Below are 19,369 nucleotides of genomic sequence, written 5' to 3' on the forward strand. Positions count from 1 at the left end.
TTTTTCTTTTTCACAACAGAACTGTAGGATTTAGAAAGAATTATACTCCTTCTGCCTATAAAGATGTTTTTTCTGAACACAGATAAATGCAGTATCTCCCAGGCTGGATAGATGAACATATTGGAGCTATAGTTCAAAAAACTCTTTGAGCTGTCTGAAAGGATTATTAACTTTATTACTCTAAACTCTTGAACATAGTCATCTTGAACTCACATTGGCTGAAGCACACTCACTTGTGGAGGAAACAGGTACAGATTTCATGCCTGACACAGTTGTAGCTCTGTGATCCATCCACTCTTTATGAGAAGGAAAAATATACTTTGACAACAAGATTATAGCTACAACTCTAATTTTATTCTAGATTAAAAGAGTAGCCTTACGGGCATCTAATTCCTCCCACTCTCATACTCAAAATAAATAAATGTATACCAAATTTTATGAAGAATTATCTGCATCTAGATGACAGTCTTAACATCATATGTCAATGAAGGCCTTAAGCAACTTTTTGAAAAGCAGCTGTCACATATATGATTAAAAAAGAACACCAAAATAAGGTTGTTTTTTTTTCCTTGGTTTTCTGCTCTTGTAAATTGATAGATCTATCTGGGTACATTAGGATTTCACTGGATGTTTAAAAGAAACTGCTCTAGATGAAGTTGAAAGTTTTACATCATGTTATGAATTTCATTGATAATGTGTAAGTTTAGGAAATAATTAACTCTACCTCTAGTCTAATCTGTCATGCAACAATATTATTTCTTACAGTGTATTAATTTTATCTATTTAACTAGATTCAATATGAAATTTGAACTAGGACAGTAGCATTCACATGTGATCTACCGAATTTATTAACTAAGTTAAAATGCTGTCAAAATCATACTAGCAACATATCCTTGTTTTTAATTATCCTACAATAATTGAGTGAAGAAACACCTTCTCATTTATGATTCTGATGGGACAGTATTTTTTGGGTTTGTATGGCAAGTTTTTGGTAACAGGGGGATGACAGAGGCAGTTTCAGTGAGAAGTTGCCCAAAGCTTCCCCTGTGTCTGATGGAGCCAATGCCAAATGCCTCAGACTCACCCCTGGCCAAAGCTGAGCCCATCAGTGAAGGTGTTAACAGAGTTAAAGGGGGAAACTACTGTTCTAGAGCAAATTGCAGCTGGAGAGAGAATGTGTGAGAGTGACAGCTCATGGTCTGTGAAGAAGGAGGAGGAGGTGCTTCAGGTGATGAAGGAGATTCATCCCTGCAGCATATAGAGGTCCACTATGAAACAAATATCCACCTGCAGCCCATGGAGGACCCAGATGGGTGCTGGAGCAGATGGATGCCAAGAGGAGGCTATGACTGTGGGAAGCCCATGCTGGAGCCGAATCCTGGCAGTGGCCCTGTGGCAAGAGGAGCCTACCCTGGAGCAGGATTGCTGCCAGGATTTGTGACCCTGCGAGGGACCTGCGCTGGAGCAGTCTGCTTCTGAAGAACTGCAGCTTCCAGAAGGGACCCTACATTGGACTAGGGGAAGAATTTGAGGAGTCCTCCCTCTAAGGAGGAAGGAGCAGCAGAAATGACGTGTGATAACCTGAACATAGCCCCTATTCCCTATCTCCCTGCAGAGCTGCTGAGAAGGAAGTAAACAATTCATGTGGTAAATTAAGCCCAGGAAGTAGGAAAAGTGGGGAGAAAGTGTTGTTAAGATTTGGTTTTATTTCTCATTACCTTAATGTGATTTGATTGATAGTAAATTAAACTTATTTTCCCGAGTCTGTTTTGGTTGATGGTGACTGCTGAGTGATCTCTCCTTGCTCTTATTTTGATCCACAAGCCTTTCATTCTGTTTTCTCTTTCCTATCCAGCTGAGGAGGGAGTGATAAAGGAGCTTTGGTGGGCACCTGATGTTCAGCCAGCATCAACCCACAACTGGCAGTATATAAAATCAGTATGTTATTTAAAGTGTAAAATACAATTGACAACATATAGTAAATTACTGCTGGTTGATACGATACTAGTAATAAGGTTATAGATTTTTACATAAAGGCTTTCTAGAGAATAAAAATATTATTGTTTAATCTATGGCTAAAATTTAATGTATCTTAGTATATTTGAACTTTGCAAGACTACTACCATGGCACAACGGTGACTTTAAAAACAATTTTGTCCAAAGTTGTCATGACATTGCAGACTTAACATTGTCACATATTATAGTAACTTGTCTTAAGATGCTGGCATATCCCTTTCATAAGAAAAAAAATAGGTTTTTTTAATCTACATTTTTATCCAGGATAAAAAATTCATAAAATGACTAGCTAGTAAATTTACTGTATTATGATCTAATTATACTAACATTTGGCATACACTAGTTAGCTTTATAAATAATACTTGGTGAATTAGCAGGAGAAGAAGGTAATTAATTCACAGACATCAATATATTTTTTTATGATATACAAGAGTTTGTGTTTGATTGTGAGGTTCAACCCACAACTTTGTGACAGCACAACTCACCATTTTATGATCATGCTTCACTGGTGAAAGTTTAGCATCAAATTAGAGGGAGGAAAAAAAAACCCATGTAATTTCCACCCTGCTGGTATTAATGCTTACCTAACAAAAACAACCATAGCTAAGAATAAAGTTCTTCTACCTTTTCAAAGCTATATTATTTCAAAGGTTAATTTTCAAGAAAAAATATTCAACAAGTAGAAATGGATACAGCTGTGCTCGTTAGGTTTATACTGTCACTTTTTGAGCAAACTTCTCCCTTCCTGAAGTCCCTTCTCCCAGAGATCATTATCAGCATGTATTACACATTGTTAGTGCTTTTAGTGTAAGGCTAAAATAATCATTAACCTTAAAAAAAATTAATGAACATACTTGTACCAAAACCTAGAAAATGTGCCATTCTTTTATGTTTCTATCCATCTGTTTACAAGGTACCTAGGGGCTTCACTATTTTCACAGTAGTCTTATGAGTAATGGTATAGCATATGACTTTTAAATGATTTATTAGGAATCCATAGAGATGGGAAAAACAAAGGATGCAATTAGAGGTGGCAACTATCGATTAAAAATCCTGATATAGTTCACTTAAAGAAAGGAAAATGATAAATGACATGATTTTATCATTGGACAGAATGTCAAAGAAAACATTGTTGTTTCTCATATATCTCTAGTGTGAACTTCTCTGGAGAAGTTCAATATACTTTCTGATGTTTGAAAAAGAGGACAAATAATTTTATTAGTGTTTCATAAAACAAATATGGGATGGTTACATCAGGTGGGAAAAGAAAGGAAAGTCAAGGCACAGGTGAAAAATCCAGCTGATTCTATGAACTTCTCTGTAATGGCCCCATAAATAGTTATATAAAAAAACAAGAGTGCAGAAAGACTCTAATTTGCAAAGTTATTACTAAATATTCATTTTTTCCCTATTTCACTAAGAAACAGTTCCAGAAATACAGATCTTAAAAATTTATTTTCATTGCCAAAATAAGAACTCAGGAGGCTAAATTAATTTCTGGCATAGCACTAATGAATGCAGTGAAATCACACAAGGGGTGATTTTAAATCAAAATGTTTGATGGACTTCAAATTCCACCAAAAGTTTCTCCCAAACCTCATTATATAAAATACATAGTAGAAAAAAATCGCAACAAAACAAACAAACAAACAAAAATCACCACACACACAGACGCACACAGACACACAAAAAACCAAACCAAAAAACAAACAAAAAGAATCAGCAAAAAAACACCACGAATCAATAACTCAAAATAAAAGGCAAAAAAGGGAAGTAATTAGGAAGTAACCCAGTATTTTGGGGTTTGGACTAAATAAAAGAAAAACAGAACAAAATATGGAGTATATAAATTATCCAATCCTGTTTTCTAAGTAACAATAGAAAAATGGCAAATTAAGAGAAAATTATGAACCCCGGGTAACTTAAATAGAAGCCTGGATATAGAGATCCTTTTCTCTAGACCACTTTTCTAACTTGCAACAGCCTGGCAGCCAAGCAGCAAGAACAGTATAGTGGGCCAAAAATCTGTAGAAGAGCTGAACTCTACACATAAGTGAATAATTTCCAGATGAAAGGAAAGTCAAGATATTTCTCCATGTCTAGCTTATTAATATTGAATCTTTCTTCTGATTTTTTTTTTTTACTATAGTAGAAACATGTTTTCTGCATGATGAGAAACAACCCCAGAGCATAGCAAAATCTGTTTCTAGCGCCACAAACCAGGCACTCCTTGGATAGTACAAGGAACAATCCATTCTTCCTTGAAACTTCCAGTTGAAAATTCCACAAAACAGTACAGAAATATCTTAATCAACACTTACATGGAATTAAATGGGGTTTTTTCCACTGGATCAGCAGTGCACTGGTAAGTTTGGATTTGTATTTGCAGCTCAGCAGAGGAAACAGTTTTTCCATACTCTGAATCAAAGATTCTTTACAGATCTTATAACTAGGTGGGTTTTTTTGGCTCCTGATTTTGATTCTGGAGGCAATGTAATCTGACACTAAAATCAATGCAACTCAGCATACTGATTTGAAAAGGAGTTCCAAGTGGCATTACAGGAGCTAATGGAAAATGCAAGTGTATATGATGTCAGGGTTTTATTAATAATTTCAGTAAAACGTGAGTTTTTCTGTTACCCAGTTATAAAATGCAGATAATAATACCTCTCTACATCTTTAGAGAAATATGTGCAACCACACTAAGGAAAAATACGTTGAATAGATTTGGATCCTTGTGGCTTTTTTAATTTATTTTTTGGGGTTTTGAGGGGTTTTTTGTGGGTTTTTTTTTGTTATTGCTGTTGTTTTTTTTTTTTTTTTTTATTTGGGGGTGGATTTTTTGGTTGTTGTTTTTTGTTGGGTTTGGTTTGGTTAGGTTTGGTTTGGTTTGGTTTGGTTTGGTTTGGTTTGGTTTTTAATGAGCACTGCTGTTAAGCAAATTGTATGAGCATCCGGACATTTCTATTTGGGATAAACTTTCATCCTCCTTCCATTAGCATTTAGACAAAGGCAGAAACTTTGGATTTCAGGCTTAATTACAGCCTTTAAGAAATGCACCATTTTTTAAATCCAAATCTGTTAAAATAGCCTCCTGGCATTTCTGTCTGTCTAAATTCAAGGCTTCAAGTGTCCGTAAAGTACAGTGACCACCAGAGCACATGAGAGAAATTTATAAATTATTTCAAGTATATCATTTTCAAATGCATTTTTTTCTTTTAACTCATTCATAAACTACCTCTTTCCCTACTGACAGGGAGCAGAAAATCATCATAGTCTTTTTACTCAGAGAGACACTTGTATGGCAGTCCAGCGGGCCCTGGAAAGAGACCACGTCAGAAAGCAGTGTTCATTGTGTTTGCCAGAAAAAACTTTAATGTGATCTAGTCAGTGATTTTAAGTGTACGGAAGTTTTGGTCTTGCATTTGCCAAATTTAAAGTTTCCATAATGCTTTCAGGGGAAGTTGCCAGCAACAGAAGAAAGAAATGCAAATATTTGAAAAGGGAACTAGTTGCTATAGTGAAATCTTGAAAAATATATTCGTCCTTGTTGTTACTTACTTAACTATGATCAGGAAGAGTTTTCAATGACTTAAGAAAGGCTAATACTAAGCTCTTTTCATTGTGGTCAGAGAAAATATTGGAAATATGTTCTTTACCTCTAAAAATTAGCTTTTTAAAAGTATTAGGTTATATCTTAAAATAATTGACAAAAATATACCACATGTGACATAGCCCTGTATTTATGACATGAGTTATGCTTCTCAGTGTGATTTACAAGATCAGATCTTAGAGCAACTGTTAAGCTAAAAACAGCAAAGCAGCAACACACCCTATAAGCCAAAACTATTGTCAGAATAACTGATACCTAGTCTAATCATCATTAGTCCAGGTGTAATTGGAACACAAAAAGAAAGAATAGTGATGCAGTTAAAATTGATATACACACTTTTTTGAGTTCCTACTCTTTTGTTCTGCTGTTATGTCCCAGGTGCCAGTACTCTTCTCTGCCAAACCCTGGGTCTCCTCAAAAGCCCTGATATAATATGAGGCTGGTATGTCTCTGCACTACATCACTGTATTAGAGTGGTAAATACCTTATTCTTCCTACAGCAGCCACTCATTATTGCTACCTGCAAAAAACTAACTGTATGCACTGCTAGCTCAATAAAACTGTGTATGGCTGTAACATAAACACCTAAAAAGTAAAAGAAGTTAGCCTTGGGCATCTGGTCAATTAAAGAAATTGCTGTCACAGCTAAAGCAAGGAAAACAAAGCTGCAGGCAGGTCAAAAAAAGTTCACAATGAGCAAGAATGAGAAACCCGGTCCTGAAGCCTTAAAACTCTGTGCAAACCTCGTGAGCCATCTCAAGCCATGGCAGCACTGTGTAACAAAGTTACGTGATCATACATTTGTAAGGCCCAAACTGACTACTAGCTCAGGTGACTGCAGTCATTCCTCACAGAGCTCTGCAAAATTTGGTGAGGGTTTAAGTTCTACAAATAGGAATTTCACAACATCAAGATTTCTGCTAAATTTTCAATACAAAATGCAATCTAAATTTAACCTTTCCCTCTTTCTTCACATCCTTATTCTTTTTATTATGATTTCATTATAAATAGTCATCCTAATGACTATTTTCTAAATGGGATTTTTATGTCCCATGGTGTCAGGAAAATGTAGTTTAATGTGTCATCCTTTTTTCCACATAATCAAAACTCTTTTCTGTGCTCATTCCTCTTCAAACCTAGAAGAAAAGCAGACCATTGAAAGCCATCCTTTTTTACTGTCTAAAAAAGTTTCTATTATAATCTCCCACAAAACCTGATAAATTTTATTTTGGTCACCTTCCTCTCTCTCACTCTCTCATGAGATTATCACCTCTATCTATTGCTAGACTTTGTTTCAGAAATACAAGCTAAGTTACTAAATTGAATGTACTTTTTAATTTTAAAACATATACGCAAAGTAATCTCAATATAGGCTTTTTTTGTTCAAGGATAAAAAGCAAAAAATATCTTGGAACACAGAGCTTAGCCTGGTGTTGCAGTCCGGTTTTTAAAGTTATTAGAAATATCTCTGCCTGGATTAAGGAGCAAATGAGACCACATGCCAAAGTCAATAGTATGGATTTTATTTAATTGTTAATACGAGAGAGATTAAAAAAAAAAAAAAAAGAAAGAGAAAGAAATAGAAAAGAGGTGAGGAAAGAAAAAAGAGAGTGATGGAGAGACATCAAAGACAATATCATCACTCTGTGGATCCCACTGACATCCCTATGATTTTCTTCAGCTGGTCTTCTTGGTGGTGAGGGTCCCCCACAAAAAGCATAGAACCCAATGGATTAATACACACTCAGGCCAGGTGGGAGTGCCCCGGTACCTCCCCTGCAGGGGGGAGTCTGACAGTCTCTTGAAGCAGTCTCTGGATCTGTTCCACCACTTTGTGTCGTGTGTGATGCTGGGGTACAAGGCCTCAGGAATGAGTCTGGGGAGCACTTAAGGGAGTCTTTGATGGACTATGACCCCCCTCAGCTGCCTCCCACATGAATGTCCCATGGATGTGGCACGTGGGGTTAGGATGGGATGGGTGTTCACCACCTCTGGCCAGAGGCTACGCCACAACCCAAAACCTCCTTCTCCCCCCTCGGTTTGGGGGGAGTCTGTGTAAACCTGGCCTCTGTGGGCTGTGGTCTCCCTCAACCCAAAGCCAACCAGGGATTATTTTATGATGCATTTGGCTTTCTTATGGATGCAATCTTTTCCTGCAACTTTGTTTATGTCTCCCTAGACCTAAGATGATTGAACAATTGTGTCTCCTTTATCTTACCTAGGCAGATTAACTCACAGTCCAAAGTCCCAGTCAGGCATCTTCAAGGAGTGGTGTGCTTCTAGGGTTGTATCTTCTTTATAAAGTTTTTGTTATAATGGGCAAAAATCCTCCATGGCAATGTTTAAGGCATAAACCATTTCAGTCTCTGACACCTGGGAATATGCCTTAATATTGAATCTTACTATATTCCAGGTGTGTGTTGCCTCTTTCACATATAAAAAAGTGACGCACCTCTGTCCTGCAGAAGTTACACACTAAATTAAACATGGCAAAATTTATAACTACATATTTTTATAGAGATAATCTATTGAGTGGAAAGGAACATGAAATTGCAGGCTAGGAATTTAAAATTATTCTCATGACTATATTGAACAAAGTTTGGGAGAAAACAGGTCCTTTTCATTTATAACACAATATAGTAAAATGCCCTAGGTGTTAAAGAAGAGTAGAGGTCTCAAAGGACAGTATGGAAATACAACAATGATAGGTCTTCACTAGTGCTAGCATTAACTTCTTGTTTTGGATGTTGCAGATTCTCTTTCAATGCAGGGAGATAGTGACAAAACTGGATGGGATTAGCAACAATGGACTGAAACTGAAGTATGTAATGCCATGACATCTTCATCTTTCTCATAGAGAATCCCCCTCAAGTCAGAAAAATTTTTCATCATGAACACTCATTTCAGACTGTATAAATTTTCTAAAGAATGCAAGATCAGAACAGCAGACATTCAGAACAGGATCTGTTATACTGCTGTGCCAATTAAATTAAGCATTCAATTTATAGAGGATATCATGGCAGCATAATAGGATTTCCTATAACAGGGCATCATTAACGTTTATAAACTGGTATCTGTGACATTTGACTGCCTTTTTAAAAGTCTACAAGTAATTAATAAAACATAGTTTAATTAATGTGGTTCAGTGTTAGCAATGTGTGTTTGCATGTTTGCATTAAGGAATCATCTAAGATAATGTATTAATGGTCCAAATTATTGTCTCGGGAGTTTACGCAGTTACATTGGCATAAACCCGGAAGACCTTGATTGACCTGTCAATTTAATAACTAACATTTGCTGAAGTATATTATAATCAGTTATAATTTTTGTTAATGTTTTCATATGTCTACTTAGAGAATACCTATTCTCTTAGAAAATTCCCTCAGGAATTCTCAATTCCTCCTCTTAACTCTCTTTCACATAAATTCAAATGTTGTCCACAGAGTTATTGAAAGACTGGGGGCAGAGGCCACAGCAGTATATGAATTGAGAAGAATACAGTTACTCCACTGAAAATATGACTTTTCTTCCATTAAAAAAAAAAAGCTTTGTGAGACCTAGTAATCTTATTTTCCTATAAACTCCTCTTTTCTGAGTCTTTTTGCAAACCCTGTGCACTATTTCTTCCACTGTGATGGGTCTGGGAAATAGTAAGAGAGTTCTTTAGAAGAATGCTGTCTGCCTCATTTTTAAAAGGATTATCATGAATTACAGTGAAAGAGAAATAACATCTTGATCTCTACAGAGAGAAGTTGCTTTGGCCCATGTTATTTCTGAAAGACACAAGTAGCAAATACTCATTCCTTTGTCTCACTCAGCATCTTTCTTTCATAACACTTCACAAGCGTCGTCGAAATAGTCCTTCATCTCTATTGATTGTAAACTAAACAGCTTTATTAACTAAGTACAACACAGCAGAATTTTAAAAAGGCATTAGTGCCACAGCATTATCTAGAGCCCATCTGACCAGTAGCTTCATAAACGAAACCCTTGCCTGTATTGATCTGAAACTCAGAAGAGGGGAAAATAAAAGCCAATGTATCTGAGATTTCTGGTAAAAATATGAAAGGAATGGCTGGTTTACTAATGGAGAACTATTATTTGCATACCTACAGCCTAGGCCCTTCCACAAGCAGACTTGTAGCTTTTTCCAGCCTGACCAACAGGACTAACAGAGGAGAAACAGAACATTACACTATACTGTAAAACAACTTGTAATCCCTGGAAATGGGATCCCTTATTTTTTTGAGTTTAGTAACATCTCCAGTACAAACTCTTCCACTTTCCAAAGAGAGTCTTAAAGCTTGACTAGCTTGACTTGCTGTTAAATTTCTGTGTAGCTTGAATTTAACAATTTGCAATCTAAATTAAAACATTAAAAAATCCAGAGTATGAAAAACATTTTTGACCAAATCTCTTTCTCAGAAGAAATAAGAATATTTCGATCATCTTTAATTTGTTCTTCACTTTTTTTTTCTGTTATGTTTGTGATTAAGAAAAAGGAAAGAAAAGAGCAAAGGAAAATCATCTCATCATTGTTTAATTTCTTTTTTTTAATTTTTCAAAATCATTAAATGGAAAAATAATGTATTTTGAGATCATTCTCAAAAAATAATGAAATGAAATTAAAAAAATGAAAGAAAATACAATACAAAATTAAAATAATTAAATATAAAGTAAATATAATGGTGATTCTAAATATTAAAAAAATAATGTGGCTTTAAGTAGCATTTTCTTCTGCTACAAGTAGATTATTTTAATTAAGAAAAAACAACAATAAAGAAAAAAAACAACCCCAAAAAAAAAAAAAACAAAGAAAAGTAATTTATTTATCCTGAAATAAATACTTTAAAACATCATGAGTACAGTGAACTGATTTCCACAAAACACAGTAATAAACATCTATCTTTAGAAGAGGTACTGTTCTCATTGAAACAGGAGAGATACAGGAAGTACTCAGAAGTACTCCTTCCTCATGTATTCTATTAGGGAATTAAATATACTCTCAATTAATTTTCTAATTTTGTATTTGAATTTGTCTGGCTTCATCTTTTTGCCAGCTTTGTTATGCCCTTTTCTGCTAAATTAATTAATCTTATATTTTGAGTCTGAGAAAATATTTATGGACTGTAATCAAATCGCCTCTTCATTTTGACAAGATTAATAGATGTGGTCCTTTCAATCTCTCCAAATCCATGAAACTAATGTCTGTATGTCTCCTTATTTGCCTTACTAATTGATTCAATGGCAATCATCACAAATAGTTTCCAATACTTGCCTGATCTATACAATAACTATATAGTAAGCCAATATATGGCAAATATTTATGTATAAATATTTAGGGATAAGATCAGGTGGTTGTCTTCTTAGTGCCATCCCATGTTTTTACATCCAGGGATTGCATTAGGCTATATCTATGTGATGTGACACACAAAGTGCAACACACAAAATGTTGGATATCCTTGCTGCCCCTAATATTTATGTATGTTGGCTTCCTCTCTGAAGGCAGGACCACTATTCCTCTGCATGGGACATAGTTTGCATTCAGCTACATTAGAACTACACTCGGTTTTGTTTGCTTTTTTGATCAAAATATTGTTGCATGGGATGACCATTGACATTTTTGTGAACAGCATGTCCCAATTAATCTCTTGGTCAACAGGCAGACATAGCCCAAAAATGGCAAACTTAAAAATTTCATAAACTGCTTCTCAGCCAGTTGTCCTCAGATTCTGAGAATAGAGTGTTTATCCCTGAAATGCCAAGTTTGATAATCCAATGGAATTACAGATGAATACTTACACATTTTTCTATTCATAGGAAACTTTCAATTAATAATGCAAATGCCCTTCTGAAGGTTGCTTACTGACACAATTTGCTGACATTTAAAATTACAACCCTAATGCAGAATTGTCACTTTTTCCCACAAAAAGGTTCCAATTAGTAAATGCAGTAGGAGGGAGAGTGGATCTCAGTAGGAAGAGATAAAATGTGCTGCAATGTCTCGGAACAATAGAATTCAATCTCAATAGGAAGTCTTTATTTAGAATACCCTCTCTTTTGTGTGGCTGTCTTAAGAATGTTATTTAAATGTTTCCCTATAAAGAAAAAAATTAAAAAGCATGCTTGATTGGGCCAAAATCTATTTACTCTACTCACACAAGAAGACATTCCTTTGGAAGTCAATCAGACTTCTCAGATATGAATGTCAAATGCAATATTGCCCATAATTAATTGATTTCTTTTTCTGTGGTCATCTTAGTTTGCAAAGAACAATACTTCGGATTCAAGAATGAATTAAAATTCAGTGTTGCTGCATACGCTGCTGTAGATGCAGAAGTTCCATGGAAGTCAAGGATCTCCTCTAGATTAATCAGGACAGTTCCAGACTGGTAAAAGTAGCCTCTCATTTCCAAAAATGTGGTATAAAATGGAAAGCATCTATGGTATAAATAGTGGAAGAAACAAACAGAACAACTGAGTAAGATTTAACCAGTAAATTGACACCACATGAGAATGTCTCCTTCATCAACCAGAATATATAAAAGGTTAAAAAATTTTAAATAATTATACTATTTTTGTTGTTTAGGGAAATACCAATTCCTATGTTAGGAAGCAACAATTCAGCTAGGTGACCCAAAATTAACTTGAAATTACTGTCATAACAAATATTTCCTAATACCTAAAGCTTTGTTTATCTCCAAACCCCACTATATAGTCTCTGCAATACTGATTTTTAGATTGGTCTGAAAGGAGAGGCAAAAATATACATTGTTAGGAACCATGACCCTTGTTTCCTTAAATAATCTTTACTTTATTTGAAACTGTTTTCAAATGTAGCAGTTCACCTATTCAAATATAAACTTCACTAGGCCCTTCCTCTTTTTGTTTTCAGATTTTTTCCTCATTTTCTCTTTCCAGTGAGAAATAAAGCCACATGTTGAGGATATTTTCTGATGCTGTTTTGGTATGTTTCTGGGGGTTTCTCTCCAGTTTTTTGCTCCTTTCTTCAGAACAGATGTATTCTCTCCTTCAAAGAGAGTTGGGGGGAAAAGAAGTATTCTTAAAGTTTATTTTAATTTCTTATTATTTTCTCTTTCAGTTCTATTAATTATACTGTCTTATACCCTTTAAATTTTGAGCCTGCTTTTGCTCTTTTCCTAATCCTTATCTCATACCAACAAAAGAGTAAATCATTTTAGTGGATGCACCGGCGTTTGGCCTGCTCTCAACCCTCTACATTAATTGGTGCACTGGCCAGGAAGCCCAGCATTGGCAAACCAAAACCACTACACCTGTTCATTTCCTCAGGAAAAAATAAATAGATTAAGAAGCCACAAAGAAGGTGAGCATGAGACCGAAGAATCATGGGACCAAAACCTCACGACTGTTTGGCTGAATAAATACTTTCTGTACTCACGTAAATGGAATATAGTTGGGAAGGTAATGCAACACTTAAAAGTTTGACATGATTTAGGCTGAAAGTTGTAAAGCCTCGAACTCGCCTTGTAAGTTTCTCAAAAGGGGCTTAAGTACTCTGATTCCTTGAGGTGGGCACAAGGGAGAACACAGCGAAGTTCTCAGGAGATTAAACAAACTTTTATTAACAAGCATTAAAGGATAAGGTACTCGGCAAATTTTAGAGCAACATTCAATCAAAATAAAGAATTCTTTAAAGAAATGTTGACTCAGCAAATTCTAACCCACCCAACATTAAGTTACCCAGATTCTTAGAAGGGGAGATGGGAAGAGGTGGAGGGCAGAGAGGTGGAGAGAGAGATAAATATTAGCTGCTTGAATTCCAGCATGATCTCAACTGCTATAAAATCCATGTGGTCTGTGACCCTCCCTTTCAGCTACGCTTCTGGTGTGCCAGTGGCTAATAGCCACTCTGTGGCTGGGCTAGAGGCTTCAGGGGGGTGGGGTGTGAAGCAGTGCACTATTCCACGCATGCAGGACTTGTCATGCCTTCCCCTACACACACACACATTAGCTGGTTTGAGGCAGCATCATTTTCTCCAGTCTTTAACAATCATCTTTAAAATTAGGAATGAAAGTTTTATGAGCTTTTCAGGGAAGTGTTGTTATGGCCTTTTTGAATGAGTATATAGAGTTCATTGAATCTATTTTACCTGAATTTTACAAACAGGTAAGATCCTATAGGAACTCAGTTAAAAGCTTATTGAGTGATTTTTCTTTTTAAAGATTTGGGCGGTGATAATTACATCTCTGCTCAGTAAATCTTTTAGATCAAAAAGACAAGCATGTCCACATCAGACTTAGAAGTTTACATGGTCCATAATATTATGCTAGCTATTGGGTGATGTGTAGGGAAAAGTAAAACAGGACAAGCATGTAATGATATTTCCCCAGAATATTTTCTCAGCCTATCACAATTCACACTTTGGTGATTCTGAGCACATCATTGCTATTTTTTAAGCTTGATGGATTCTTCTTTCAGGATTTTAAACTGTGTAGATGGCTAGCATTCAGATGAAACAGTTTTACAATTTCAATCACATTTTTTCTGAAGAACTCCCTCCCATTATTTTGAATTTATCCCTCGCTAATTGTGTTTAGTGCCACCTAGTTCTGTATAGAAGAGTCAATGAACACTTTATTCCTGTTCTCTTTCCCCACCTTTCATGAGTTTCTAGGTTTCTAACATACCCACCAATTAATCATCTTTCTCCATATTAAAGAATCTCAATCTATTTATTCACAGGTACTCACAGGTAGCTCACTGTATTTGATAATGTTATCTTTTCCTTTTCCTTTCTTTTTCTTCTTAATAATTTTGTTTTGTGTTTCAATACATCAAACAGTAGTCAAGCTTAAACTATTAATTTATTTAGTGACATAATCATGTTTTCTATTTTTCAATTTCTTTCAGTTCTCAATATTACGACAAGGTTTTTGCTATTATTAAAAAAATACAGTTCTTGACAGGCAAATTATTCTGTGAGGAATGATTGAAAATGTTAAAATATATGTTATTACTAAACTGTTAATTTGAAAACTTAATAAAATATTTATTTTAAATACACTATAAATCTAATTAAAGCTTTGAATTACATATCATTCTTGCTTCATCATGAAGCAAGTATGTAATATTTTCTCACTTTTCTAATATTTGCTCCTCTTCTGTATTTTAATCAATCTCAAAACAATACAGATCAAAATTTAGATAAATGAAATAACGAGAATATATTGCCGCTTTTTTACACTTAATTTCTTACTTAAAAATAAATAATTGAATATAATTATATATTGAATATACAAAATTATCTTGACAGTGCTACTTTAATTGTATTGTGGTTATTAAATAATGTTAATAGATTTCCTAAATACAAAACTTATTCCTCCTCACTAAATTATTTTCAGATGTAAATATTTAGAAGATACACAAATCGTAATTTATTCAAGATATTTAGTAAAAATACTTTTAAAAATAATTTTAAATTTTCAAAAGTATGTAATCAGTGCAAAAAGAAATTACAGTCTGTGTTATTTGATATGACAGTTATGGCACCTTAACTTAAAACTGTTGGTTTATTCCCAAGTGCAGTCCTTTCAAAGAAGGCCAGAAGAAAATCCCACACAGAGAATAGACCACAGGCAAAATGTTTAATCCGATACTTCTGGCTTCATTGTTAATTACCTCTCAAGGGGCTGGGATGTCAATAGATAGTGATCTGGTATCCTGGAGTCTTTGCTGTTAAATGCATGATCAATACTAAACAGAATTTTAACTGCCCATGATTTAATTAGGAGTGGTTCTTTTTATCCTGCATACAATACCAGAATCTCACTCAATAAAGTAGGATGGAGGATTGCCACGATGGCTGTGTATTCACTACATTCTGGGACTATGCAAAGGAATTGGGAAAGAAGATTGCACTGCTAAGAATTTGCAATTAGCCTGTAACATGGTAGGAGTCAATCTTCTATAAGTCATTTGAGGAGTGTCTGAGGGAGCTGGGGTTGTTGGGACTGCAGAAAAGGAGGCTTGTGGGAAACCCTGTCACTTTCTACAACTGCCTGAAAGGAGGCTTTGATGGGGGTGGGCATCTTCTCCCAGGCAACCAGCAATAGGAGAAAGGGAAATGGCCTCAAGCTGTGTCAAGGGAGGTTCAGATTGGACATGAGGAAAAATTTCTTCATGGAAAGGGGTGTTAAAGATTGGAACAGGCTGCCCAGGGGGGTCGTGGAGTCACTATCCCTGGAGGTGTTCAAGAAACAGCTGGATATGGCGTTTAGTGTTCTGGTATAATTGACAAGGTGGTGATTACAGATTACAGATTCTTTTCCAATCAAAATGATTCTGTGATCGATTCTGTGAGTTTTACTTCACTCTAAATTAATCCAGATTATTGCAAGTACAGAATACTGAAAAATATAGTTTTATATCCTTAATACTTTGCAGATCCAAAAAAGAAAATTCAAATTTTAAATTAAGGCAATTGGTTTTAAATGGAGGTTATGTGTATTTTCAACTATAAATAACCAATCCCTTGAATATTCCTTGAATATGCCGCATTCCTGAGCTTGAATGGGAAATGGAAAATAAAATCATCTTACTAGCTATGGAAGATCATACATTTTACCAGGTTTTATACAAATGCATCTAAACAAAACATCTTGTTCATCCTGCCATATGACTTATCTTAATACCCTGTTTCTGTAGGGGGTAAATGCTACAACTAATTAAAAAAGAAACATACAAGAGTTACCAAAGAAAATGCAGTTCTCACTTCAGAAAATTGATTAAGGGAGGATATACTACCAAAGAGAAATCAATGGACTGTGGGACCAGAGAAAAAACAGAAATAAGTGTGTGAAAAATATGAAAGCAAAAATACATGAAAAAAACCTAAATGCAGTTAATGATGGAAGAAGATAGAAGAGAAATGTATATTTCTATTCTTTACTCAGAAGGAAACAGCATGATGAATCCCCTTTTCACACAAGGAAGATAAAGTACTTTCCAATCCATTAGTGAGCAAAGAGGTATAAAACAATATCTACATGTTGTAAACATTTAATGATGATATACATTTTTATTAAATTTTGGAATATGATGGAATTTCCTGCAGACTGAAGACTGATGTAACTATATAACTACTTAATAAATAAGGGAAGTGACCCTCGCAATTGCAGACTGCTACTGCCATCAAGTCTGATGTAAAATGACGAAAAAAAGGAGTTGAGATTCAGTTAACTGAGATTTAAGAATGGAAACCTTCTTAATCTTCTTCAACAAAGTTTTTTTTCAAATAGATGCTAAATATAGAGAGCTGATGACTGACAAACCTTAAAATTTATTGATGGTTATCTCAATGAATTGATATGCTAATTTTTTAAAATACGAAATATTCATAAGTTAAAATAAACAATGCAAACTAACCAAGAAAATATCAGGGAAATACCAGGGAAATATTTCACAGGAATTTAGCAGCCTTCCTCTATAAAGGCAGTAAGGCTGACAGCCCAGCTGAAGTGAAGTACAGATGAGTAGAACACTGAGGTGCTCAAAATTTTTGCCTCAGTCTTCAGCAGCAACTTCTCTTTTCACACATCTTGATTGGATGGACAGCAGGACAGCAGGGACCAGGGTGAGAAAAATGCTTCCCACTGTAAGTAAAGATCAGGTTCATGACCACGTGAGTAATCTGAATGTATGTAAGTCTATGGAACCCAATGAGATGCATCCCAGAGTCCTGAGGGAATTGGATGATGTAGTTGCAAGCCAGTCTCCATGGTATTTTAAGAGTCATGGCAGTCAGGTGAAGCCCCAGGTGACTGGAAAAAGTATCCACATACTTAAAGGGTGTTGTACCCATATACTTAAAGGGTAGAAAGAATGTCTCTGGGAACTACAAACCTGTCAGCCTCACCTCTGTTCTTGGGAATATCATGGAACAGATTCTCCTAGAAGCCAAGCTAAGGGACATGGAGGACAGGGATGAGATTCTAGACAGACAGCATGGCTCTACCAGGGGCAAGTTCTACATTACTAACCCAGTGGCCTTCTAATATGAGGTAACTTCATTGATCCAGACTTCCATAAAATCTTTGACACAGTCCCTCACAACATATTTCTCTGAATTGGAGAGAGATGGGTCAACCACTCAGTGGATAAGGAATTGCTTGAATGGTTTGCCTCCACAGGGTAGGGATCAAGAGCTCAGTCACAAACATCAATGGCAAGTGGTGACCTTCAGGGGTCTGTATTGGAACCAGGCTTATTTAATAATATCTCCATTAATGACATAGACAAATGGATTGAGTTCACCCTAAGAAAATTTGCTGGTGACACCAAGCTGAGTGGTGCTGTTGATACTCTGAAGGATGGGATGTCATCCAGAGGGATCTGGATAAGCTCCAGAAGTGTGCCCTATTGGACTGTCATGAGGATTAACAAGATCGGGTGCAAGGTGCTGCATCTGGATTGGAGCAACTCCTAATGTTAACACAGGCTGGGGGATGAGCAGATCAAGAGCAGCTCTGCCGAGAAGGACTTGGGGGTGCTGGTGGAAGAGAGGCTGGACATGACCTGGCAATGTGCACTTGCAGCCCAGGAAGCCAATGGCATCCTATTTCAATATCGGTACAGACACAAGGATTACTGTGACATTTAGGTCCTTATAAATGCAAGAGAGCTGACAAAAACACCTAGAAACCTGTCCTTATAATATGATTTTTAATGGGATACACACATCCAATTAAATAGGTTTAAAAAATAGGAAATGCAGAAGTTTGTATTACAAAGATATCTTAAAATTTTCAAGAAAGAAAGAAAGAGAGAAAGAGAGAAAGAGAGAGAGAAAGAGAGAAAGAGAGAAAGAGAAAGAAAGAAAGAAAGAAAGAAAGAAAGAAAGAAAGAAAGAAAGAAAGAAAGAAAGAAAGAAAGAAAGAAAGAAAGAAAGAAAGAAAGAGGCTAAAATGTGGCTGTTGAATGCTTTCTAAATATTTTCCAACGTGTGAGAAACCTTATATTTTTGTATGATATCTCATAGGACTGATTGCAGCACACAGGGAGTATATTATAGGACTGCTGTGAAGTTACCCTTACCAGGATTACATTATATATATAGGAAATTACTTTTCCAGATATCATTTTGATATATATGGAAAAAAATGCAAGCCTTTAAAAGGAGTACTGAATTTCTTGACACTTTGCACAAATGGGAGATAGAAAAATCACAGCATAGTATTTTTCTGCTACTCATCCTTTTACAGTAGAAGAGGAGACAATTACTTCTGTAGTACAAGCAATTTTAAATACCAATTTCAGAATCAGATAAGTCACTTAAGATGCTGGGTTTTTTCAATTAACTGTAATGGAAGTCTCTGATAAGCCACTATCTGCAGAGGTCAAAATGGAGTTAAGAGGAACCCTACCCACTGTGTCTTTCTGAGGTAGCCATTAGTGCTCCCTTACAACAGTACAGGGATAAACTGCCTGCTACATAAATATCCTGCTTTTTAAACAGTTAAAGGTAGAAACATACTGTCTCCCCAGATGAAATTCTGAAATTATTTTTATTGGAGGCTATTGAACATTCATAGAAAACAGCTGGTCCAATTCTACTGAGACTTTTCAGAAGATTGTGTTCCTCACTTCACCGGTCATATTCCCTAAGGAGCTGAAACACTCCTAGCAAGGACTCGGTTCCACCTTGGTGGTTCTTGAGCCCTGGACACTACATGATGGCCTGCATCAACAGAAGCATGGCC

This window comes from Molothrus ater, chromosome 4 (assembly GCF_012460135.2).
Source record: "Molothrus ater isolate BHLD 08-10-18 breed brown headed cowbird chromosome 4, BPBGC_Mater_1.1, whole genome shotgun sequence".
Classification (NCBI taxonomy): domain Eukaryota; kingdom Metazoa; phylum Chordata; class Aves; order Passeriformes; family Icteridae; genus Molothrus; species Molothrus ater.